Source organism: Mauremys reevesii, linkage group 7 (genome assembly GCF_016161935.1).
Source record: "Mauremys reevesii isolate NIE-2019 linkage group 7, ASM1616193v1, whole genome shotgun sequence".
In the NCBI taxonomy this organism is placed as follows: domain Eukaryota; kingdom Metazoa; phylum Chordata; order Testudines; family Geoemydidae; genus Mauremys; species Mauremys reevesii.
In genome coordinates, this window is record NC_052629.1 from 53,629,628 (window position 1) to 53,656,166 (window position 26,539).

Here is a 26,539-nt window from a genome sequence, read left to right on the forward strand (position 1 = left end):
TCTTCAATTGCTTCTCTAGGATCTATTAAAAATAAATGTCTATCTATCTCAAAACGTGGCTTAGTTTTTAACTGATAGTGGCTATTTTAATTATCTGTTCCTTTCTTCTTAACTATCTTAATGTTTATCTTAATAAATTAACTGTTCTATTTTCCACTTACATTTTTATCACTCTGACTGATCATTATTATGCATCACTTTCTACTTGCACTTTAGCTACCTTTTCAACTTCCATCTCTACTAATTACTTGCCTGCTGAACATTATTGTTCTCAAACAGAGTCAGTTAACACTGTTTGGGTGCTGTAACTGAGAGCCAGCACTGTGCCCAGCAGCAGGGACACGATGTCTTCTCAACTTCTCATCAGACCCTTAAAGGAAAGTTTACGTGGCGTTATGGCAATGGGTGTGAATTACACACATATACACATGGGGAGAATCTCTCACCTGTACAAAATGGCTGCCCAGTTGGTCTGGCTGATGCCTGAAAATGTGAAACAAAACCAACATCTGGCCATCTTCATTTCAAATTGTTTTCATGAACAACATTTGGCTGAGCCAGTACAACTTGATTAGATGGTAGCTTGGAGGTCCTTCCAGCTCTAGACATGCAAGAGATGGAAGCAGCTGAAAATCTTCTAAAATGAACCTAATTCCCTCCTCAAAGCCCACAGAAATCCCTCAGTATGGTCTGATTAAGTTTACTGCCTGTGGGTTTGCTGGAAGATCATGCCATGGACAGCAGCTACCCTTGGTTCTGCCAGGGCCAAATTAACGTTTTGTGGGCCTGGCACCAAACTTATTTGTGGGCCGCCCATGGGGACAATGGAGCATGGCACCGGGGGGTCAGTCCCCAGAGCGAGGGGCCAGCCAGGGGCAATATGGCATGGCAGGGGCAGCCCTGCTCCGCCCAGCCCAGTGCGAGGGCACTATTTACAAACTGACAGTTGCCAGATGCACGATGGCCCACCCGACCCTGTGCTGCTAGCATGCCCCTTCCCCTGGGGGGTGGGCCCATGCTGTGCCACCCAGCCCCCCTGCCCAACACCAGAACAACCTCCCAATTCTCTATGGCCAAAGCCACCCGGACCCGCTTTGCCCAGTACCAACCCCCCCGGTCCTGCCACAAATGTGCAGCGCCCTGCACAATACCACAACTGTCCAGCACCCCATACAACCCCCCCACTCCCTAGTCCCCCAACACACAGAGATCTTCCCCGCCCCCTCACAGCGCAGCACCCACCCCAGGCCCTCCAGAGACCAACTCCCCTGTGCCCTGCCTCCCAGCCCCACTCACCAGCCCTGTTGGGAGGTGACTGTCTGCTGGGCTGAGCCGCCAGTACAGCCAGGGCTGGTCCCAGGCCAGGGAACCATTCTGGCACCTCAGGAGTGGCGAGATCAGCCAGGCCAGGACCTGCCCCACCCGGGCTCTGTCAGGACCTACTTGCCTGGAGGGGCCCAGCCAAGCTCCCCACACTACCCCTCCCCACAACTGGCTGAGATTGGCCAGGCTTCTGCATCAGTCCCAGGCAGCTCAGCTCCAGGGAGACAGGTGGGGCGCTACAGGTGGTGGGAAGCAGAGACTGCAGAGGTGCACTACTTCAAGTTCCCAGGTTAGAAACCGCACACAGTGGGAAAGTCTGCCATACTTCCTAAAGCAGAAAGCCCATTTCACCTCCTGGGTTCTAAAGAGCTCCAGTTAGCACTCTGCCCAGATAAACCCCTGAGACAACGCAGCCCTGCATCTTCCCAACAAGTGCTGGCTTTGCCTGATATGGACAATAGAGCCACCATCTAGGAGTAGTATTTTGACAAGTGTATTAGGTCTGAGATGCATATAGAATTTGTTTGTGTTGTTGTGTAAACATAAATCATATACTGTATTTCCAAAGGAGTGAATTAATAACCATCTTCTGCACGTGTGGGTGGCTGGGAAACTTAATGTAGGTGCAGAGCACTGCAAATTGACTGAGGGAAGAAAATAATGAGGGTTTAATTTTGAATTTTCAGCTTGCATCTGAAGAAATGTGATCCAAAACAATTGGCTTATTTAATTCTTCCAGATGTTACTGAGATTTTGCTCCAGCAGATGTCCCTGTGATACAGGGTACTCCACCAAAGGAGCCAGGCATCTGATCTTCATGAGAGCTACAGACAGAGATCTCTGTGTATTATTTTTTCACATATGTAGGCCCAGATTGTGACACAGGTGCAGGCTCTACACAGACATGCACAGAGGTGGGGAGAGGAGAGGATGCAAGGAGTTGTCTCCTCCTCTTGCAAAGACCACACTAGTGCTTGTCTCAGTGCTAGTTTCTGGACTTGGGGCAACACTGGGTGTGTCCACACTGCTTCCTCAGTGTGTCTTGATTTGGCAAGGTAGTTAGGCATGTGCCTAACATTAAGTATATCATTAATTCATTTGAGTGAAATGGTATTGCTCACATGCTTAAACATGGGGGCCTGAAGTGGGACCTTGGGGTCTGGAGGCACACAGCACCTCAGTGAGAAGGTGGATGATAACCATATCCCCCAGCTGCACTAGACTCCAGAAAAGCTCAGGCCTTGTCTACACTAAAGGGAAAAGCCGATCTAAGCTACGCAATTTGAGTTACATGAATAGCGTAACTCAAATTGACAGAGCTTAGATCTACTTACCGCGGGGTCCACACTATGCAACATCGATGGGAGACTCTCTCCCGTCGATTCCCCTTACTCTTCTTGATCAGGTGGAGTACAGGAGTCGACGAGAGAGCACTTGATGGTCTATTTCGCGGGTCTCCAACTAAGTTGACCACCAATGCATCAATCGCCTCAGTGTCGATCCTCCGGTAAGTGTAGACAAGCCCTCAACTGCACAGAGGTACAGACTGTACCATCCCAAAGCATGCAGCAGCCTGTGCAGTCCCCCTGCATATCACAACACTGCCCTTCTCCAACCTCTCCCTGGGTGCAATGTGGTTCTGCACTACTCCATTTCAGAAGAGTGGTAAATGCCACAATTCAGCCTATAGCTTCTATGTATGCATATGTATATGGGTCTGTATATGCACACAGAGAAACACATGTATAAATCGCATGCACACATGCATATACTTATTTCTCTAAGACGGCAGATGACTAGCTCCTTTGGCTGTGGTGCCCTTTTACCCTCAATGTATATTTATTAGGAAGGTAGCACAGAGTGGGACATAAGGATTTCTTGGTTGTAGTCTCAGTTCTACTACAAACAGGATTGGGCAGGTCAGTTAGCTCCTATGTGTCTCTGCTCACACATCTGTAACTAGTATAACAATACTTACTTGCCTCACAGGGGTGCTCTGAGGCTTAATTCACTGTAAGACATTTTGGGCCAGAGACTGTGGAAGTGTAAATCTGCATAGCTTCATAATGGAGCTATGTCATCTTCCAGCAGTTGAGGATCTGGCTCCATGAAGGTAAAGCACTTGTAGAGTGAACTATAATGGTAGTATTAAACTCACTCTGGGATCATTGAATGGAAGGTGCTATAGAAATTAAAAGAGCTGTGTTACTATTAAATGTAACATGGCTGTTTCTATGGTGTTGAGCAAGAGAACTGAAATCTTCTGCAGAACTCACTATGAGCACTGTAAAAATAATAAATTATAATAGTAGCCAAAAGAATCCTGAACAAATTTCAGCCTATTTACATTGGGAACTAGATCCTCTGCTGGTGCATATTATTGTGCTCCCATTGAAGTTGATGGAGCTATGTTGACTCATACCAGCAGATGATCTGGCCTAGAGAATAGAAAGATCCAGGAAAAAAAATTATTCCATGAATTTCAGCTGGGATTTTTGAAGAGGCCTAAAGGAGCTAGCCACTCAAATGCCAGTTAAATTCAATGGGTTTTGGGCCTCAAAGTTCCCATTTTCCTTGAAAAGTGCACCCTTTAAACAGGGAATAGATTAAAGCACTTAGTCTTACAGGCACCGGATAGTCTCCCATTTTTTAAGATGCAGCTTGTGCATGTATATGCTGTTTGCTAGGATTTGGCTATTCAATGGATTTTTTTTCTATGGGTTGACATGACCCCAAAATACTTAATTTATTTATTTAGGAGGAAACACGTTGAGACTCCAGTATATTGCTGCTGTAATTAGAGTTTTTATATTTGCAGAGACAGGAAATTATTTACTTGTCAGAGCTGTCATGCAGCACTCCCTGTGCGCTGCGATAAACACACACAAAAGAAGTTAAAGGGAAGGTTTCACTGTCTATCTCAAGCACTTCACAGCCACTGGCAAATTATAACAATCATAAGCTTTCGCTCATTTGGTATTCAGGAGTTGTCATCATCCCACCAACCTCTGATGCAGGATACAATCTGCCATTTAGCTACGATAGTGGAGAATGTGTCTCAAGACATATCAGTGAACTCTCAAGGCAAAGGGAAAGTTGGCTTATGAATATCAACATTACTGTCATATTGACCTATGCCCCCTTAACCTGAGAAGAAGAAAAAAATCTCCCCTCCAGGAATCTATTCACCATGTTTCACATTTTCCTTTTGAAAGCTTTCAAGGTAAGACATCCAATTTACTGCCATTTCTTTCTCTGCAGCCTAATAAGTGCTGATAATATTACCAGGTGGCAAGAAACTCATGAAATATTCCTATTTTGCAGCATACAGAGGAGTTGCTGCAAGGATGAAAATTTTTTAGCAGGAAGTGTCACATCTTGGGGAGACCAGGGCATTTTGGGAAGATATAAAGGAGAAAAAGCTGTGTTTGTTAAAACCAATGTACTTTATATAGCACAGAGCTCTATAGGAGACTGATCAAAGCCTGCTGCACCTGAGTCACAATGGATTCTAATTCTAAACTTGCACATTGAAGTACTTTTCTTTCAAAAATCTCACAGCACTTGGCAGACATTAGTTGATGCTTTCACAACGCTCTTGTGAGGAACGTATCAGTCCCAATTTACAAATGTGGAAACTGTAATATAGAGATGTTCAGGCGACCACTTTCAGAGGAGGGAGTGCCTAAAATTAGGTATCAGAATCCCTCTTGATCTTTTACCGAAGGTTGGACTAAACCTTTTTTGAAAGATGAAGAAGTGCACAAAATCTTCTTTTCATTATTTTTCACTCAACTCTGAATGGCCTGCCTCTTTTCATGTCTAGAAGTTGCACTGTTGGGACAAAGGCTGTCCTTGCAATATTTCTAGCCTATCCAGCATCTGGAAGTATTGGAAATCTCACAACCCTGTCAAGTAGTTTCAGAATTCAAAAGGGATTGATATGAAATTTGGGTGAAGGTTTGGGACAGTTATTTTACCCAAACTGGTTCACACAACCCAATTAGTATTAAAAAGGGGGTATGATTGCAAAGTTTATATTCAGATATGAACATCCTCAGAATTTGAGATGTTTGAATCTGAAGTTCTGGTTTGGTTCATGATACAGATATGGGACAAGCCATGAACTTTGGATCCAGAATCAAGCTTCCTTAAACATGGAGGCTGTTTTGGCTGTGAGATTTTGGTTCAGGCCCATCTCTAGTGAGTATATGCAGCGTGGTTTCGTCAGGCTGAACTGTATAGTAAATACAAAACAGATTTCATAACTCATTAAAACCTGCTAAAAAGCAATGAGAAAAGTCATGTTTTTAAAATGGAGTTTAATGAAACAAGACTGGCATCAAGTTTAGTAACAGGCTTCTCTCACCAAAAGGCCTCCTCCTGTTACTAGGCAACCACCCTGTCTATACCTGGAAAAGGGTTTTGCATTATCATTTTGAATAGGATGAAAACTGTTGTTAATAAAGTACTCAGGAAAGAACAGGTTGGATTTCAGTACGGTAGGTCATGTTCCAATCAGATTTCCACCTTGTGAAGATATTTTGAGAGACGCTTAGAATACCAGCAGAAGATGGTTTTTAATTCCATTGATTTCATGAAAGCATTTGATAGTGTCCCCACAGAAACCCTCTGGAAGACCCTGAGACATTAGGAACTCCAACGAAGGTTGTTAATTTGATAAAAGCTATGTCTGATAAGTCTGCATACTGCATCAGGACACAGAGCAGAGAAACAGAATGGTTTAAGATTGTTACTGATGTAAAGCAAGGTTGCATATGACCCCTACTTCTCTTATGCATTATCATAGACTTTTTGATGAGAAGAGCAACGGCTGCTGCCAAGGAAACTGGTATTGTTTGGGCAAGAGAGAAGCAGTTGGACCTAGATTTTGCAGATGATATATTTATACTGGATACCCATTTGGATGGAATGAAAAGATTTATGAGCATAAAAGTGGGCGTTATATCAGTATGCAGAAGACCAAGATCACAGAGATAGGAGAAAATGCTGTCAATACTGGTGGATGTATGACTGGTGGAGAAGAGTATGGAAGAGTTGATGACTTAATTTATCTTGGAAGGTCAGTATCTGCTAATGTCTAGCTCACTAAAAAAGTGAAGAAAAGAATCGGCAAAGCCTGTGGATCATTTCCTTGTTGGTCAGACACCTGGAAGAGTAAGATACATCTATACACTAAAAAGAGATTGTATAATGCTGTTGTCCTCCCAACACTACTGTACACCTCAGAAACATGGCAGATGGTGAAAGTTGGAAGTTTAATGCATTTCACCAGCTTTGTTTGAGAAGACTCTTGGGAATTCATTGGAGAGTTGTGAAACTAGTATGGAAGTGCTGCACTGCATGGGTCAGCAGACTGTGGACTCAATAATCAGACAGAGACAGCTATGGTACTTCAGCGATAGCATCAGGCTACCTCGTGGTAGAAGCACAAGATACATCTGAGAATGGATTCCACCTGGAAAAAAGAGAAGGTGCGGAGGACAAAAAATGACCTATCATGGGATGATTGAAAAAGTGGTTGCCATCATGGAGACAACTTATGATGGAGTCAAACATCTTGCTCTGGACAGACAACAGTAGGAAAAATGGGTTGCCTCATGTGCCAGAAGGCACGAGAGATTCTAATTCTAAATAAGTCAACTGTAATTCCCTCTCCTCTGTGTTAAGTTGTAACTATCATTGCATTTTGCTTATTAATTCTTTCGTAAATGGAGGAAAGTTTCTATTTCCTTTGGATGCTCATGTACTTCATAGTTCAAAAAGCAGCCCCAGGTCAGGTGCATATGGTAGTTCCTATTCAGGAGCGGCTCAGGACTGAGTGGAAGAGACTAAACCACTTAGGACTAGGCAATCAGGATAGGAAAACCACAAAAAAGTTTATTTATATGTAGATTCTTGTAACATGACTCAGAGTCAGCTCACCGTGATTACATCCACAACCCCATAAATTTCTGCAAGTGCATGTAGTCCCCTTGCAGAGTACCCCTGGGCCCAAGAGTGATACAGTCAGACTATTCTTTCCTCCTCCATGGCTCTGTGAGCCATCATAGAATCAATAGACCCTGGGGCCTTTGTGTATCTTCTCTCCTTCCCTAGGAGAGCAACTGAAAAACTGAATCTCCATAGTGTTCCTTTCCCCCAAATACAGGCCTGGTCCAGTGCACACATCTGGGTGGTCCGGTCCTAGCTATTCTGGGCCTGCAGTTGTCTTTGCATGTCTGTCAGGCTCCTGACTTAGTACTTTCTCCTCCTCCTCTCTGGCCCACTAACTTCTCCTCGTCTTCCCTGGGCCTGCCCCCACAGTCTATCTGTATCTCAGGCACCCAGGTTAATCTCTCTGGGGTCCTTTTCCTTTTTGAAATCTCTTGATGGGCTCCTTGTTTGGTGTTGCCAGGCAAATAATTTACTTCATTACTTTCCACAGCTTCTGCGTCTGGGCTGGTGGCTATGGAAGCTGGCTCTCACAGGTCCTCCAAAATGGCAGGGAAACAACATTCAGTCTGGACTCTCACATTCAAATTTGCACACCCAAATGGTATTTGCCCATGCAAATTTGGTATTTTGATACCTCTAACTAAGCAATCTGTCTAGGCAAATCCAAAACCTGAGCAGAGCAAAACTGGAGGCCAATATCATGCAGGATAAACATGCACAAATTGAGATGTGTGCATTTATAGGCCACAATGAAAATCTGTATCACAGACTTTTACAACTGACTAGTTCCAATGTTTTCTCTTCTGTGAAGAAATATTTGATTTACAAAGGAGCCACGGGGACATTGTGGAAATGAAATCTTATTTGAAGACATATTTCAGATACTGTTTTATAATATTCACCCAGCTCTAATCCAACCCAACTGGAGGAAAAATCTGTGATTTTAATACATTCTGCAATTTCTGTTAAATTGTCCAGAAATCTGCCCCTTAGAATATTTGATCCTTCTGGCATCCCAGAACCTAGTATGTGCTGTAAATCCCAAATTTCTTCCTTAATTTTGTACGTTTAATAGAATTAGTATTCATTGTATATAATCTGACTGGTTTCATACATACCCCTTGAACAAAATTAAGGAAAGCAAATCTGTGTCTTGTATTAACTTACTGTTCCAAAATGTGCATTTACTTGTCTTCTTACACTACTAAGTCTACTGAGACTTCCCACTTCTCTCCACACCAATATATTTATCCTATAAAATGTGGTATATATTAGAGCATAAAAATAATTTTTGAAATAAACCAACTAAAGAGAATAACTGCATAGGTACACTTAATAAATAATACAGTAATAAAAATAATAATGATGATGGTTATACTTAACACCTTTCTAATGTTTTTCATTAGAGGATCTCAAAACAGTCTTCAAAGGAAGTTATGTATAATTATCCTGATTTTCACTGATGGAGAAACTGGGCAACAGAGAGACTAAGTGACTTGATCAAGGTGTCACAGTTAGTCAGAACCTGGTGTAGACCTCTGGTCTCCCGATTCCCATTTCCTTGTCTTATCCATTGATCTGTACCACCATCAACCCCCTCAAAATCACATGCTTATCTAGCTATCATGGTGCACATTTCCTTCTTTTAATCAATACTCTTGATTGCAGTGAGTGACAGTTTTAGGGTGAAACCTGAAAGCTGTGGGTGGCTTTTTATCCTGCTCCTTACGTAGCTTTTTTATACATTTAAATTTATGATTTAAAGCTTATTTCACTCATTTTTAAATGTGGTCTATCACTCAGCAGGAGTATGGTGAGACTATATTTGGGTGCAAACCATATTGCCCACAATACAGTACACAAACTCTTGGACTTGTCTTCAATTGTATGACATTGTGAGACATAGAAGAAAATGGACGCAGTCATACCATTTATCAAATTTTCTTTAAAGTTCACAGTGGACTCCAACCCTCCATTCGCAGTTAACTATAGGAATTGTAAGGAGATGGGACTAAGAATAGGAAAGAACAATCCAAATTCAGGTCAACATTGAGAGAACTCCTTGGCAGATAGAAAGCAGTGTTGATAAGGTTCTCCTACATTATACTATGAGGTAGTGAAAGAGTTAACACTGAAAGTCTCACAACACCTGGGAATTCCTATGCTTTCAATCATTTCTGGATTATCTACAATAAAGTTCTTACCCCCCGCTGGAACTACCCGTGCCTCTCAGAGCAACTTGTCATGAGTATGGGGCTCAGGTAGTTGAAAGAGTGTAATGTAACTACATATGCTATAGTTTAGGGCATGGAAGTGACCAGGATTCTTCTTTTTAGGAATCTAGAAGTATTCAAATTTGCTTATGACTACATAACTAGCAAGGTGAACATATGGAGAATCATAAGATGAGCTATTCAGAGTTGAAATCCATGCACATGTTTTAATGTCATATACTGAAGATACACTTCGGGCCAGATCCTCATCTGGAGCAAATGAGAGTCATTCTACCAAAGTCAGTGAAGTTATGTTGAGGTACACCAGCTGGGGATCTGACTCTTACCTTGCAAAATAGCTAAGAGAGAGGTTGGGAGTCTAGCAAGGAAGTGTGAGATCCCTGAGGTGAATGGACAGGTGCCAAAGATATTTCCAAATGGGGAGGACATTTTTAAAAAATAAACTACAAAAGACACAATGAAGTCATTTTTAAAGTACAGGTGAGCTTGATAATAAGCATGTTTTGTGGTGCTTGTGACTACTGGAAAAATATAAATGCTAATTTTAAAATCCTCAATCCATCAGACAGTTAGTCCTTAATCTTGGTGAGCAGCTCTGCTTATTATCTTCTATTTTAGAAATATTTTGATTGATATTACCATTCTAGGGAACAAAACTGTAAATCATTTCAGCTGGTTTCAAGGCCTTTTCCTATAATTGTTATGGCACAAATGAGTTTTCATACAGAGTTTAAGAATATTACACAGAACAAAGAATCCATCTAATAATACCAAATTCTCACTGTTTTCTTAATGGAGTTTTCTGCATTGATACAGCGGTCTGTCTTTCTCAAATGCTTCAATATGGGGCACCTCCTGAAATAATGCTCCTTGTTCACTGATGTCCATTCACAGTCCTTCTGTGTATCATACATATCACTGTAATAAGTAACAATCTTGGCTGTCAGATCATACAGGGAGGGATCACTCAATGCATTTATATATGTGTATACTGAATATAGAAGCAGTCACACCGATCAAACAAAGATCAAAGGGGCTCTAATCTCCACACAACAGGTTTGATACTGCAAGGTGCTGAGCAATTCTGCAAGATGCTGAGAGCCCTTAACATTAATGACAATGGGAATCAAGGGCATGCAGCATCTTGCAGAATTGGTCCAAGTGTACTGGAAATGTTATGGGACTGATTTTCATTACTGTTAATGGGAGTCACAAATGTTGATCCCTCTTATAACATCAATAGGAAAAAGGCAACCCCTCTAGAGTTTGTACATGTGTGTGTGTTTCACATGCCTTTTAAGGACTTAATTATCCAAAACTTCCACTGATGTTGCTGGGAGTTTGGAGTGCACAAGGAATGTAGACTGTTCCATGCATTGTGGAAAGCATGTTCTCCAAATTAAAGTGGAACTTTAGAGAAAAAGTGAGGGTTATTAAAATATAGAGACATTGGGCCAGCTCCCAATGTCCTTACTCAGTCTCTATTTATGTGATTCAATGGAAGTTTTGCCTGACTAAAGACTGTATAGAGACTTCAGGATCTGGTCCTATATAGACAGGATGATAGATACAACCTCCCTCTGGATTTTGTTACAAGCCCTAAATGCACAGAGAGGGCAAATAATCTATATTCTTTTCTACCACCTATCACCGTTAAGAAGAGTAAATCTTCCTAAAAATATGTTGAAGAAAACTAAGGTAATTTTTCATGTTGTTGTAAGATTCTGACTTGGACTATTCCAATCTACAAGCTTCAGATTTTAAAAAGGTAACTATAACTCCACAACTCCGTTTCATTTATGTCAGTTGAATGCCTGATGGATGTTAAACTAGAAAGCAAAAAAGCAAATAAACTTATCTCAGAGTATGAAACCTAAAGGACACAAAGCTTTATAAAAATAAACAACGGCCCCACTTGCAGAACAGTCATTTTAAAGAAGAACTTTACCTCATTAAATTGCAGAATTTCCAAAAACAATGAAATGCAATTTTACAAAGAGCAGCAGCTTCTCTGTACTAATGAAAGAGAACCTGGAAAACTTTTCTTCCTAAGTCATTAATGTAAGCAAGTCAGCCTGTCAAGGGCTTTAATTAAAGCAGTGAGGAAAGGAAGAATCCATGGCGTCTCTTAGGAAAATCTGTATTACACAAAAACATAGTTGTGGGCGGCTAGGCCCCATTCCTGCAGAACATTAAGTGCAACTGTAACTTCGGTCACATGAATAGTTCCACTGACTTCACTCACATGAGTTGTCCTATGGGCTTCAATGGGACTGCTCACAGGATTAAAACTATGCATGAGTTTAAATGCTTTGCTGTATGGGGACCCAAGGTAAGAAACAATTAGAAAGAGATGGAGGAGGTAATTGGAAGAGAAGTGATTAGGCAAAACTGCAGAGGAAGAAGCAATTAAGGTTCCCTTTGGTATCTAAACAGAAAAGGGCCCAAGATATAAAATCCTGATCTGAATTGGATTTTGAACACAACAGAGTACAGGCAGGTTTGGATCTGATTCAGGCTGATCTCTTCTAAGTAACAGTATAACAACTTGTTTGTTCACTTGAGACAGAAAAAAAAGGGCACTGAAATGAGATGTAAAAAAATGCCGTTCAAATAAGATGCAAAGCAAGAAGTCCTGCTTGGTTCACATCAGGATATGGATAACAATCTGCAGAAACAGCTTTCTTTCCTTACAAATCAGAGAAAACCCTAATCTGTTAGCATGTCTGAGACTGTGCCAAGATGTCCTATTAAAGCTACTCCACACTGGATAAACATTGCCTGAAACATTAAGCCTCAGCCTGGAACACTGTCCTATGTGTTCCTGCTAGGGCCAGAGAGGAGAAGAACTATGCTCTTCAGGTGGCAGCATCCAAAATGAATCTGTGTGATCAGTGTAACAAATAATCCCATCTATTGACGATCAGCTCATACCATTAAAATTGTAGGCATGCTCAGGGCTTATCCTTAATTGCTTGTTGCTTCCTGATGATTCTTTGCATGAGACAAGTTAGAATGTGTGTTGCAGCATGAATCATAATTCACCATGCAGTTTATCCTCTGAGGACTGTTTTTTGTTTTTTTTTAATTCCACAACATTTCTGCTTTCACCCTCTTCAAGTGGTTTGGGGTTTTTGTTCTTTAGCATTAAAAAAAAAAAGAATTTGAGCTTCCCAAATTGGCTGGAATCATTCTTAGTACAATAGTGAAAGATAAAACATAGCTTATTTCTGCACTACTGGGAGATCTAGATTAATTCTTTCTGATCAACTAGCCTTATGTGAGAAAAGAAACAAGCACAGAAAACCTTCAAGCTTTGTGACAATGTAAAAAATACATTCAGCTGTTTTACCCACATACCACAGGATGAACACAACATTTTACATCTACCAGGATTTCAAATACAGACTATGCACCAAACACAGAAGCTGGTAGTTTCTGTGGCACCCAGTCCTCAGTAGTTCCATAGTCTCTATAGCAACCATAGTTACTGCCTCTAAGACAGCTGTGTGATAATTATGAGGCTGCTCAACCTTCCCCTTTCCCAGGGGAAAAGTCACAGACTTTGTCCAGTTTGATGCCTTTACATGACAGTATCTTCTTATTGTCCCAGTGTATATGGAGAAGTGAATGGTTCTACAGTCAGACAGGAAGGAGACATGGAAGCCCACTGAGCCAAAAGGCCACTCCAAACACACACACCTCCTGTCAGTTGAGATGGAGTGGCGGAGAGTCACCCCAATTATTCCACACTTTTCTCTGTGCAAGGGACAATTTTTTGGGGGTAAAAGGTGTGCGGATCTGGTCCTTCTCTCTCCCCATCTGTTGGAGCCATATGGGACTTACAGCCCTTTGATTAAAGCAGCATCTCTCAGCCAGGTGGATGGGCCCTTATATAGGGATTCTAGTACAGTCCAAGTGGGGCATAATACAGAAGAGGTGAAGAAAGCAACCTGACCCTGGATCCTTTAGGTGTACAGGGCTTGCAGTTTCAGGCTCCAGCCTGCAGGCTAAGGCTTCTTTGATCCTGTGGGGCTCAGTTAAGCTCCAAGGGCATATTTGATTCAGCTCCATTCAGCCACCAGTGGATCACTCACCCCAAGCACCAGGTACCCTTCTGGTTAGTGTGTTTGAGGAACAGGGTAAGGAGCCAGAAAACAACTGAGTATCAAATGAGAACAAACAAAGCAAACAAAACCCGAACAAACAACCGAACAAACAGAAAAGACAGAGACAAGTAGAAATGAGGAGCAGAGGCAGAGGAGGACAGGGCAGAGAAATGCATTGAAAAAAGGGGACAGCATTTGTGCCAGAGTACGGGATGTAAAAGAAGGAAAGGTTCCATCTACCAATCCATAGATTGATTAAAGTTTTCTTCCCTACGCCATGCTTACTAAGCCTCCCCTTCCTGTAGGCCAGGATCCATCAATTTGATATATAGTCAGTTTTTGCAACACACTGGTACATAAATTGACCTATGGTTTGGCCTTAGATGTTGTATGCCCTCTTTCCAGCAGACTGATACCCCATTGCAATCACTGTGTCTGCATTCTCTTGGTCTGAAAAGCCCTCCTATCTGGAGCAGAAAGGAAACTATCACCATTGTGGATGCAGTTAAAGTACTGGAAAGGAATATGCCAAACTATCACATAGACATTGGTCACAAGCCTGCAAAAAAATGCCTTTTGGTAGAGCAGAAGATGCAAAATACATTAGATGATCACTCCTAACTTTTTGCTTTTCTCATAGCTAGTGACAAATCACGTCTTTAATTAATGACTAGAACTCTTTCCGAATTTGCCCACAATTTGAGAACCGCTGATGTAGTATATAGAACAGTATAAACAAATAATTGTCTGTATGAAATTTTAATTTCCACTGACTTCACTAATGCTTGTTTTGTAATGTGTTGTAAACTAGGCAAATATCTAGCTGAGTTGATGTACCCCCCCCTTGAAGACCGCTACATACCCCTGGTTGAGGACCACTACTCTAAACAATTTGTAGTCAAACCTTCAAGTTCACTAACAAATCAGACATTTCCATGGAATTTGTAAACCAACCCATAGGTATGTAATAGCAGTTCTTGAAATATCTTGCCTAGAAAGGGCAAATACATCTGTGATTGAAATCGTTATGCATTCATTCTGATTTTAGCTTCATTGGACATTTTTCTATAATGTCTCTAATAAGGAGTGAGGAACACAATTAGCTTTTCATATCTACAGGTACCAATATCACCAATTAACATTTATTCTTTCTTTTTATAAACAAGCTTGCAAGGTTATACATTGGTATTTTGCCATGTTATAGTCCTCATTCATTTCCAGCCATTACCAGGAAGTCCAATCTATTCCAAGAATGATGTGGAGTAGTAGAATCTTTAAGAAGGACTGGAGTGGCTGCAAGTCAGATGCATCCTAATTAGCCTATACAATGCAAATAATAAAAAAGCCACCCAATTAAATAAATCTTCCAAAGGAAGGTTGAAACTGTCTAGCATCCCGCAATAACTCAGTGTTTCTACATTTATGCTGAGCTGCATTAGCATGAAATATAAAATACTTTGGATTCCAAACTATGAGTAGAAAATCTCTCTTGGAAAGAAAGTAGATTTTTGCATGAAGTATGGAAACCAAAGAGCGAGAGAGATGTGTTTATCAGACCCATAGGATGCTTTCTTCCAAGCATGCTGTTTACAAAATAGCTTTGCATTGTTTGGCTCTTATTATATTCAAAACAACTGCAGAGGTTTCCCTGGCAGTCCACCTGCTTCTCTTTAGAAACAGCCACCTAGGGTTCTGGGCTAGGTGATTATTTCATATATTTGGAGCCAGTTGTTGTCAGTTCCATGGTTTTCTTCTTGATGGCTGGTGATTTGTACCTGTCAACAAAATGGCATCAGCAGGTGCAGGCTGGTTGGGTGCCAGAGCTGCAGCTGGACAATGATTCCAACAGCCCATTTCATACATGCTATTTTTTTCCTCCGCCTGGTTGAGGCTTTTATACAAGGTGCAGTGAAATCAGGTGCTGCACAAGCTATAGCTCACACTGTTCTGAAAATGCACTTCATTCCTGACCTGCCACAACCCCAGTTATTGCAGTACTTTTGTTCCCACAGACCTTGGGAAACACAACATTCCTGACCCGCAACAACCTGCTATTCTAGTTCTGTGGATCTCTAGAGCAGGGAACTACTGATTACATTAGCTAGTGAGGTGGATGGTTTCCTGATGTGGACTAATATAGACTCTGGTATTAAGGACAACACATTTATTTCAATTTGTATTTCAAGCCAAGATTTGAATCCACATCTCAAGAGGATTGTGCATTAATCAAATACACTCCCCTCTCTCACTTCTCACTATTGTTAGCTCTACATACATTAGCTCTGTTATTATAGATTGGAGGCACACACATATGGATGTTCAAAGTTTAGTTCTTAGACATTTATGAGAAGATTTCAGATTCAAAATTTCCCATAAAGAATCCCCAGCACTGCCAAACCCAAGTGTTCAAAATGATGAGATTGGCTTAAAAATCAAAAGATTTTTAAAATTAATATATGTTGGGTTCTTTTTATTTGCTTTCTGGTATCTGAGCCTTTGTGGATAACATTTCCAAGCTTTTCTCTACCATCAAGAGGCTAGGGGAAAAAAAACGTGGAGAGCCTCATGTAATAACATGACTCCAGGAACTAGAATTTTAAGAAAAATACTAAATACCATGCAGAAACTCCAAAGCTTAGATTGTAGGTTGTAGGTAATATGGTTGAAAGATTGGGCCTGATTTGTGTCTTTCACCATTGTGTGCCAGTGTCTTCTCAATAGTGTATTTAACCCAATATGACTCTGTGGGTATGGGTATGGGTATAGCTATATATTTGCAGTTATTTGGATTGTATGTTTGGTATTTTTTTAAAACTTTTTTTGGTGAGATTTGGAGAGTCTCGTAGATGCTCCCAAACCAGCAGAGTCTTGAGGATGCCTGGCTTCTCTGGCACCATACCATATATCAGCAGCATGACACTGCGTGATACATCATCAGAGTCCTTATGAAAGAGAGGCCTCTCAAATTTCATAATATCTGTACTTTTTTATATTTATTAAGCTTTAAACAATTTACTGTTCACCCAGCCCTATGCTTTTGGGGCGGCTCTCCTTGGGTACTTAAAAAGCACAGAGCTTTCACACCTTGAGATGATAGATGTTGGATTTCAGACTGGAAACACTCTGAGAACCAAGATTCATTCTAGGTATTTATTTAGGTTGTTTTTACTTATTGTCAAGTTCCATGTCAGTTTGGGAAACATGGGAAAGTGCTCTTACTCCTCACATCTGGTTAGCTGATTGATTTTAATATAGAACGGTTCGTATGGACAGACTTAATATTGGGCAATCACAGCAAGGAGAGAAGGCTAAGTCTAGTAGCAGCAGGCTCACTCTTGGCGTTAGAAGATTTGAGACAGATGTTTGAGAGTAAACAAAAGGAGTTAGTGCAGTGTAGCTGACTCTTTCTGACAAGGCAGGAGATTTGATGGGGAAACCTGCACTCAAACAGAGATCTCTCTCAATGATTAAAAAATAGGAACAATAGGCAAAGTAGTTGGGATCAAAGTAAGAACTGTCTTGAGCTTCATCCAAACCAAAGTGCCCCCAAATAGAACTGGGTGAATTTTTCAGCTGAAACTTTTTTGGGGGTGTGGGGGAAGAGAATTAAAAGTGCAGATTAACTGAAATGTTTAATGAATTCACGTTAATTTCACCAAAGTGTTTGTGTCCAAGAGGGGAAAAAAACTGAACATTTCAAAACATTCTTAAAATGTTGCTTAACATTGACCCTTCTATAGCCTACTGGTTAAAGCATAGAAATTGGAGGCAGGAGATCCTACTGTGTCATAGACTTGCTGTCTAACCTAGGGGCAAATCACTGACTTCTCTGTGTCTCAGTTTTTCCATCTTTTGCCTACCTATGGGTTGTTATGGTGGTCAATTCATTGTTTATAAAGCACTTGGAGACACTACTTTGATGATAGGTGTCATAAAAATGAAATTATTCTTCTCAAGCCAGATCCTCAGATGGTGTAAATCAATTTGACTCCATTGATTTCATCTATTTATGCCAGCTGAGGACCTGCCCCATTGTTTTTTAGCACTGATTTTCACCATATGTTTGAAAAGCTTATATTTCTTTCTAAATCTTGTAGTAAAAACCCTAACAATGTCCTAAATATACAAATGGCTGTACAAGTGCACCCTGCAATGAATGTGCAATAGAGATGTTATTTACCTGATGTACATCTGTGATACATTGTCAGTGTAATTATCTGCATTGTGAGGAAACTCCTGGGTTGAGCTGTGAACTTGAAAAGTCTTGTCTGATTAGCAAGTTTGTAAAAAAAACCTCTTTCAAGCCTGCAAAACTAAGGCGGCTTTGGTTACTTCAGAATACATGGCAGCTCCTGCTTTAAGAGGATCCCACTTGGATACTGCACGAAAACTGGAGTGGGAATAAAGAAAAGTGACAAACCTGACTGGACTCCTTTTTTCCTTCTCCTTTGCCTGGTGCAGAATCTCTAATCACATTTTAAATTGTCTCTCAGTGAGTTTAGATCAAATGAAAGAGAGGTTATAATGGGATTGGCTAGTGCAAGAAAAGTGTGAGCAACTTCCTCGTCAGATTCCCTCATGTATCTCTGCCTAATCTGTCCATCACAATTCTACTCTAATTAATAATAATAATAATCTAGTAGCTTTCATATTCAAAGCAGTCGGCAGGGTCATGCTGATCAATATTGTCTCACTGTTTCCTTGGAGACCCCTGTCTGTCTGTATCCACCTGCTGCATGTTATTTTGTACTTAGTCTCAGCCCCAAAGAGTTTATAATTTATCTTTCTTTTCCTGTATTTGTACAGTGGGTGGCACAATGGGATCCTGGTTCATAACTAGGGCTTGTAAGTGCTACAATAATACATATCTTAAATATTAACTAATCCTCTGTGAGGCAGATCATTCAACCCCATTCCAAAGATGGAGAGACAGCGGCAAAGAAGTTAAGTGTCCTACACAAGGCCACAGGGAGTTTCATTGGAATGTAGAAATTCCCGACTCCATTTTTCTGTCCTCTGGACACTAAATTATATGACTCACTTGAGCATTACTAAATTTGTAAATGAATTCACTTTGTGGAAAAAACATATAAATGGGTTGTTGTCAGAGTTCAGGGAACGAGTTTATTGGCAGGAATGTTTGCCAGATAAGCACATTTTAAACGGATATTGCATAATATTTACTGAACATCGACTTCAAATGTATAATTGCTGTTAACGGGAACGCTGATTCTAAGAATTTCACAGCTAGATAAAGATAACTAATCTTAATGCAGGCTGTTAATGAACCAAAGGTGCTACTTGTGATGGCTGTTTGGTAGCTTAGGAGCAAAGTGTTGATAGCCTCACTCCATTTTCTAGTGACAATGAGCCTTCTGACTCAATAAAACACTATCATATTTCACCTTCTGTTGGTTGTCTCAACAGAGAAGTTAAAGACTGGATGGACCTAGAGGTTAGGCTATTTTGTCATCCCTAGCAGCAGTTTCTTCTTCTTATTACTATTAATTATGTGAAAAGTGTTTTGAGATACAGTCACTATTGCTAGCAAATATTAATTTTATGATTTGTGTATGTTAATCTCTCAATTCTTTAAAAGCAGCAAAGAATCCTGTGGCACCTTATAGACTAACAGACGTTTTGTAGCATGAGCTTTCGTGGGTGAATGCCCACTTCTTCGGATGCAAGTAGTGGAAATTTCCAAGGGCAGGTATATATAAGCAAGCAAGAAGCAAGCTAGAGATAATGAGGTTAGATCAATCAGGGAGGATGAGGCCCTGTTCTAGCAGTTGAGGTGTGAAAACCAAGGGAGGAGAAATTGGTTCTGTAATTGGCAAGCCATTCACAGTCTTTGTTTAATCCTGAGCTGATGGTGTTAAATTTGCAGATGAACTGGAGCTCAGCAGTTTCTCTTTGAAGTCTGGTCCTAAAGTTTTTTTGCTGCAGGATGGCCACCTTAAGATCTACTATTGTGTGGCCAGGGAGGTTGAAGTGTTCTCCTACAGGTTTTTGTATATTGCCATTCCTAATGTCTGATTTGTGTCCATTTATCCTTTTCCTTAGAGACTGTCCAGTTTGGCCGATGTACATAGCAGAGGGGCATTGCTGGCATATGATGGCATATATTACATTGGTGGACGTGCAGGTGAATGAACCGGTGATGGCGTGGCTGATCTGGTTAGGTCCTGTGATGGTGTTGCTGGTGTAGATATGTGGGCAGAGTTGGCATCGAGGTTTGTTGCATGAATTGGTTCCTGAGCTAGAGTTACTATGGTGTGGTGTGCAGTTGCTGGTGAGAATATGCTTCAGGTTGGCAGGTTGTCTGTGGGCGAGGACTGGCCTGCCACCCAAGGCCTGTGAAAGTGTGGGATCATTGTCAATTCTTTGTATGTTAACTAGTCTCCCAGAATCTTTGCAATGTTAGCAAAAATGTCTCTGAAGTCTAAGACCTCAGCATGTTGGTTCTTAAACTGAACTCAGTGTACCTTAGAGACTAACAAATTTATTTGAGCATAAGCTTTAAATTCGCGCAGATACAGACAGACATCATGGTAACGCCCATTGTTTCATGTTCTCTGTGTATGTGTGTGTGTATATATATATTTATATATACACACACACACATATATATATATATCTTCCTACTGTATTTTCCACTGCATGCATCCGATGAAGTGGGCTGTAGCCCATGAAAGCTTATGCTCAAATACATTTGTTAGTCTCTAAGGTGCCACAAGTACTCCTGTTCTCTTTGTGGATACAGACTAACATGGCTGCTACTCTGAAACCTGAACTTAGTGTGTGACAAGTGTTCAGGAATGTATATAATTAAGTACTTGGCTGTACCTAATTGTCCACAGCACACCTCTGTCTGAGACAGTCCATATGTTCAGGAAAAGGACCCCTCAAAACTAATGAAAGATGCCTGCAGAAGTACGTCTTAATGAAAAAGACTTGGTAATTGATAAGAGGTGCTTATGGCCCAGTTATGTTCTGTGATTGATATGGGGTATTTATTGTTGCAGATGTTTTCAGCAATAGATGAAATAATGACCTGCTGAAAGATGTTTTTAATTCATTCAGAACTACCGGTTGCCACAACTGTTAGTAATAATGAGCAGATTAGAAATCCCTTTATTTTATCAACCAGTAAACTAGACTACTATAAAAGAAATTCCACAAAAAGATAATTGAGATATTGAAAACAGTACACATCATGGGAAAGTAATTTCTTTGTCTTATGCCTATAAAACAGGTTTTAGAAGAGGGAGACAGGCTGGGAATGAACATTGCCTGCAGTTTTACCAGTTACAGAAGTAGGACACAGGGTACCAGCTCTTCACCAATTACAGAGTGGTAAACAGTGCTTAATTTGTGCAAGGACTCGCTAGGGCTGAGCCTCGGCACCTCTGGGCTTGCTGCATCAGTTATGAATGTAAAAAAAAAAATTGCTTGAGCCCTGGCACGTCTTTCATTTCAAATTAAGCACTGGTGGTAAAATGTACTTTCTGTATTCGATCTAGTGGTGTATTTAATTAATTAAATAATTCCATCTGAGCCTGTTATTTTGACATCTCACATTGAAATGACTGTTATTAAAGTCAAACATGCAACAGTATAATATTCCAAAGTTTGGTGCAGTATACGAGTAATGGTTGGAACATGAAACTCAAATTCCCCGTTGTATCTGTTCCACATACTGGACATTCTAGACCAATTATTTAAACAGTAGAAGCCCACTTACGTGTTCATAAAGGCAAGCCCAATACTTCCCTACATCTCTGTGCATAGTTACTGAAACTGCATGTGTTTATGTATTGAAGTATCCAGTTAGTGGTGTGCAAAACCATTACTGTTGTTTGCACCCCTTCTGACGATCTACCTCTTCCTCATTGCCTTCAGGAAACTTGCTGACACCCTCTCCTACTACTTAATTCATTTATTTACCTTATGAGTGAACCACTCATTGGTGTGGAGGTTGTAAGGGAATGGCATCAGGGCACTGGAAACAATATTGGAAATTTATATATGAGGGGATGAGGAGGCTGAGTTGTGGGAAAGAAGAGGGAAAAGGCAATGTATCATGTTTAATCTATCTCTCAACCCCCAATATCTGACAAGATATGGTACCTGTCATCACCCTTGATCACTTTACTCATAGTTGTACCCCTTTCAGCCCTCTTCATTTATCTGCTCCTTCTTAAATTGTAAGCTCTGTGGGCTAGGGAATGTATGTTCCTGTTTGGAAAGCATAGAGTCCACAGTGGGGGATAGCACTATCTAAAATATCAGTAATAATACATACTATTTGCATGTGCCAATATAGACATGCAATTGCGTGCATGTCTTAGGCCTCTTCTTTAAAAAAAAATCTAGCCTTTTTTGTGTGATCAATCTGAAAATGATGTAGCTGTTGGCCTCATAGCTAAAACTTAAATACTCGGCCACTTGAGATTCAAGTGATGTACATTTTCTAAGACAGAACATTGAGCTGTCAGCTGAAAGGGTGATGAGAGTCTCAGATAGATCCTTAGTGGCATGGCTTTCTCTGCAAATGAGTTCTCTCAAGGATGCAAGACTTAAGTGCAAAGCCAGTTTGGCTTCGGAGGCTTTCCCTACATTACCTTTCAAGTTGTAGCAAATCATTAACTGTCCCTGAAATGTTGTTACAGTTATTGGGTAGCGGCAGTTAATTTGCTAAAAGTCCATGTTCTCTGTAAGAGAAGATTTAGACATCTAAAATAAAACCATTTATCAGGCAGAGAGGGTGGGATGAGAAGGGAAAGGAGGAAAACTAAGATACTTAACATTTGTGTCTTTTTGTCAATAAATAATTTTGCCCACATAATGCCTTATGATCTTTCTAATAACACACATACTACAAATTTAATTGGAGATAGCTGAACAGATGAAAACGGCAATATTCCAAAGTTGTTGGGTGCTTTGATGTGAGAGATATTGGTGACAAGGTAGATAATTTATTGTCTGATTAAACAGATAATTTTAATTTCTTTCCATCTTTTTTTTTTTGCCTCCAGTTTATTCTGCTTTTTCTTTTCACATCCTGGCAGATGTCCCAATAGCTTTAAAGCAACAGAATAGCTGCATCCCGTTTACAATATGCCAATACTATTCTGAAGCATGCCAGGAGCTGGTGTTGTGCAGAACTCAATTGCTTCCTCCTTGAAGGATGAAGGGAACACATTTCCATGAAATTGTAGCCTTCCTTGCCAAAGCTATAGGATTATGGATACATTGTCCACATCTAAATATGGCCACCCCATTTGGGAAAGTGGACAGTTAGAGTCAGAAACTGACGTAGCAAGAAAGCAAGCAAGCAAGCGAGTTATTTTAGTCCCCCCTAGCTAAGTACTGAAAACTTTCAGCTTTTCATTATTTCTGAGCTGCAAGGGCTATTTCAAAATAAAAGGGTCATTGTTTGACAAGTTCTATCTGATTCACTTTTTTCCCTCTCAGATTCCCTTTAAGAAAGTGCAATGTGCAGAAAAATTAAACTTCAGGACTCCAGAAATTAGATGTCTCTCCCAATATACCAGCTCTTTCACTTCTTGGCTTTTTACACTGTACCATTACAGTTGCATGCTTGACAGCTTTTTCATTTTAGATATTGGATGTGTTCTTTAAAGGAAAAAATAATTATTTTATTTCAGGTGTAACTGGAAGGGAGAAAGGGCTCCAAGAATCCCCCCCCCCTCCTTCAATATATGGAGATAAGTAATCTCTATTAAATATGCCTTTTTATTTTTCTAAGGAAAAATATTATTTTTTAACTCTCAGTAAAGGATACATGGAATATTATTGTGGTAGTCTGGTTCCTGTAGGCTACCTTGCACTAAATAAGAGGGGCCAGATCCTCAGCTGGACTAGAATGGGGCTACTCCTAGACTGAACCAACTAGTGACAAAACAATTATTCATGAATATTTTAGTGAATTAGAAACTGCCTTTTGATTCACCGCCAATTTGCTTTTCACAGACATTTGTGCGACTGAAGCTTTGTTTGCACTGTTCTTCTAAAATACATTTCAGTCTGAGATTTTTTTTGTTTCAAACACAGAAGGAAATATTAGATTTCCTACTTTTGCCAATCAATTTGTTCAGAGAAGACTGCTGCTTCTTTTCAGAAGATCACTGTGGTGTACCCACAGCAGAAATGTCAGGTTGTTACAATTATGCTAATACAACGAGGAGTCCTTGTGGCACCTTAGAGACTAACACATTTATTTGGGCATAAGCTTTCATGGGCTAAAACCCACTTCATCAGATGCATGAGGTGAAAAATACAGTAGGTAGGTATAAATATACAGCACATGAAAAGATGGGAGTTGCCTTACCAAGTGCAATTCAATTAAGGTGGAAGTGGCCTCGTCAGCACTACCCCCCACTTGGTAAAGCAACTCCATGCATCTGATGAAGTGGGTTTTAGCCCATGAAAGCTTATGCCCAAATAAATTTGCTAGTCTCTTAAGTGCCACAAGGACTCCTCGTTGTTTTTGCTGATACAGACTAATACGGCTACCACTCTGAAAACTGTGCTAATGGTGTTCACGGTACCATGGTTTCTTAGGCAAATATACTGCCTGGTTCTGCAGCTGTGTGCATATTGGGATGGGAACACACAGAGGAGGAACATTGCATAAAATATAAAAATAAAGTAAGGACAATATATAAATATATATGAAATTGAGGCCACTTCCACCCACTTATTTGCATATCTCAAACTTGGAAACTAATCTTATGTGATCAGTTATAACCAAAAATATAGCATAGCTGGAAGGGGAAGAGTAAAAGAAACAGTTCAGATACATTGACTAATTGTGGTGTTAGCACAGAAGAGAACCTATATGCCATGTGCAAACTCAATTTATTGAGGTTAGTAGGCTCTCATATCTGTGGTGGCTCCCATGCTTACAGTACTAATAAAACTGGTCAATTCCAACCCCCCACAGCCTTGGAAAATTTCACATACTAAGAAAATGTGGCCATAAGCTGAAATATGTAAATTTGGAAATGTTGCTGCATTATCTCATGGGAGTTGTAGTTTGGATGCCTCATGCTACCATTCTCCCCATAGACTTGACTCCTTGGTTGGACTCTGATAATGCAGCACAGTCTTCTCTCTACAAGAGGTGAGATGGTGCATCATGGGACTCCCTGGTCTTGGTGGTGCATCATCGGAGATGTAGCCTAGCTGGGGAACTTAGCTCGTGGCCAAAATATTTTTCTTGCGGCATTCAATTTTGATGAAAAATTAAAAATTTTCATGGAAAGCAGAGTCTTTTGTGAAAAGTTGTGTTTCATCGAAAAACCATTTTTCCCAGGGGAAAAAAAATTTTTTTTGACCAGTCTTAAATATCAACTGTCAGAAGTCATATAGTCTCTAAAAACAGGGCAGCATATACTTTTCATATTGTGATTTTTCCCTGTTACAATCCTTATGGCTTCTTCATCCTCATCTTTTTCCTTTGACACAAAAGCAGATCTGCTTTGTCAATAAATTAAAGATGCTGACTGAAAAATGGAAAACAAATTGTGATCATTTAAACAAAATATTGTTTCTGTTTGGCAAAATTTTGTTATTGTTGAACTTTTCCAATCAGCTCTAATAAATTTTCCAATAACTTTACATTTTGTTTTCTTCATGAACTGATCTTGATTTTTGCTATTTATTGATCAGTATTAAGTATTTGCTGAATGCCTTGTGCCTGCATTCAGTTTTTGTTCACTATATGTGATAATCAGTCACCTAAATCACATGGTTTTCTTTCTGACCTTGACTATATGACAGGAGCTTTTTACAACAGGAGTGTAATGATGAGCAGTGAGCAACAGCTAGAAATGATAACTAATGACAAATAAATCTTGTTCACTCACAAATATCCCAGTTTTCATGTATTGACAAGTATTCATACAAAGAACAGCCAGGGCCGGCTTTAGGCACTGTGGGGCCCGATTCGAAGGAGCTGCCGCCAAAGTCCCACTGCTCTCTTCGGCAGCAGCTCAATTGCTGCTGCGGAGGAAGGTCCGTCCACCGAAATGCCACCGAAGACAGCAGCAACGATTGAGCTGCTGCCGCCGACAGTGATGGGACATTGGCGGCAGCTCCTTCGGGACGTTGTGAGGCCCTCTTAGGGGCCCGGGGCCCAATTCTGGGGAATCGGCTGAATCACCCTAAAGCCGGCAAATGTTTGGGATCAGAGAATCAGCGGGTCAAAGCCAACACGTAGAGTAAAGAATAGCTGTTGTAATTCATTGCATAAGATAACTAATTTATACAGGTCTAATAATTAAATAACCTATATACCAGTAATATAAGCTTAGTGATTACATTCAGTAAAAATATAAACAAGAAAATATCACTTAAATACCATCCTAATCTTCTAAATGCATCTGGGGAATCTCTTAAGTAGTAATTAAAGGCCTATTTCTCATTTACACTAAAGCTCCTCGATATGGCCCTGGAAGTGTAAAGGGACCTTCAAGGAGTGTAAATGTAATTTATTCCTATTATAAGGCCCATTTTCATTTGCAGAAAAGTATAAAAGTGTCAAAGGGCTTCTCTAAACATCAAGCTGGAGGTATAATTTCCAACTCAAGGAGACATACCTATGCTAGCTCTGATTGAACTAGTGCACTAAAAAAAGACTGTAGCTATGGCAGTGTGAGTGGCAGAAGGGGTTAGTTGCCTCAAGTATGTACTCATTTGAGATGCTAGGTGTGTCCTCCAGACCTAGCATCTCAGCCCTTCCTGCCTTTGGCACTGCTGCAGCTACACTATTTTTATTGCATTAGCTCTATCAGACCTAGCACAGGTACATCTCCTCAAGATGGAAATTATACTCCCTGCTCGAAGTGTAGACATGCCTTTAAGTGAGCATCAGATGTTAATGGAAAA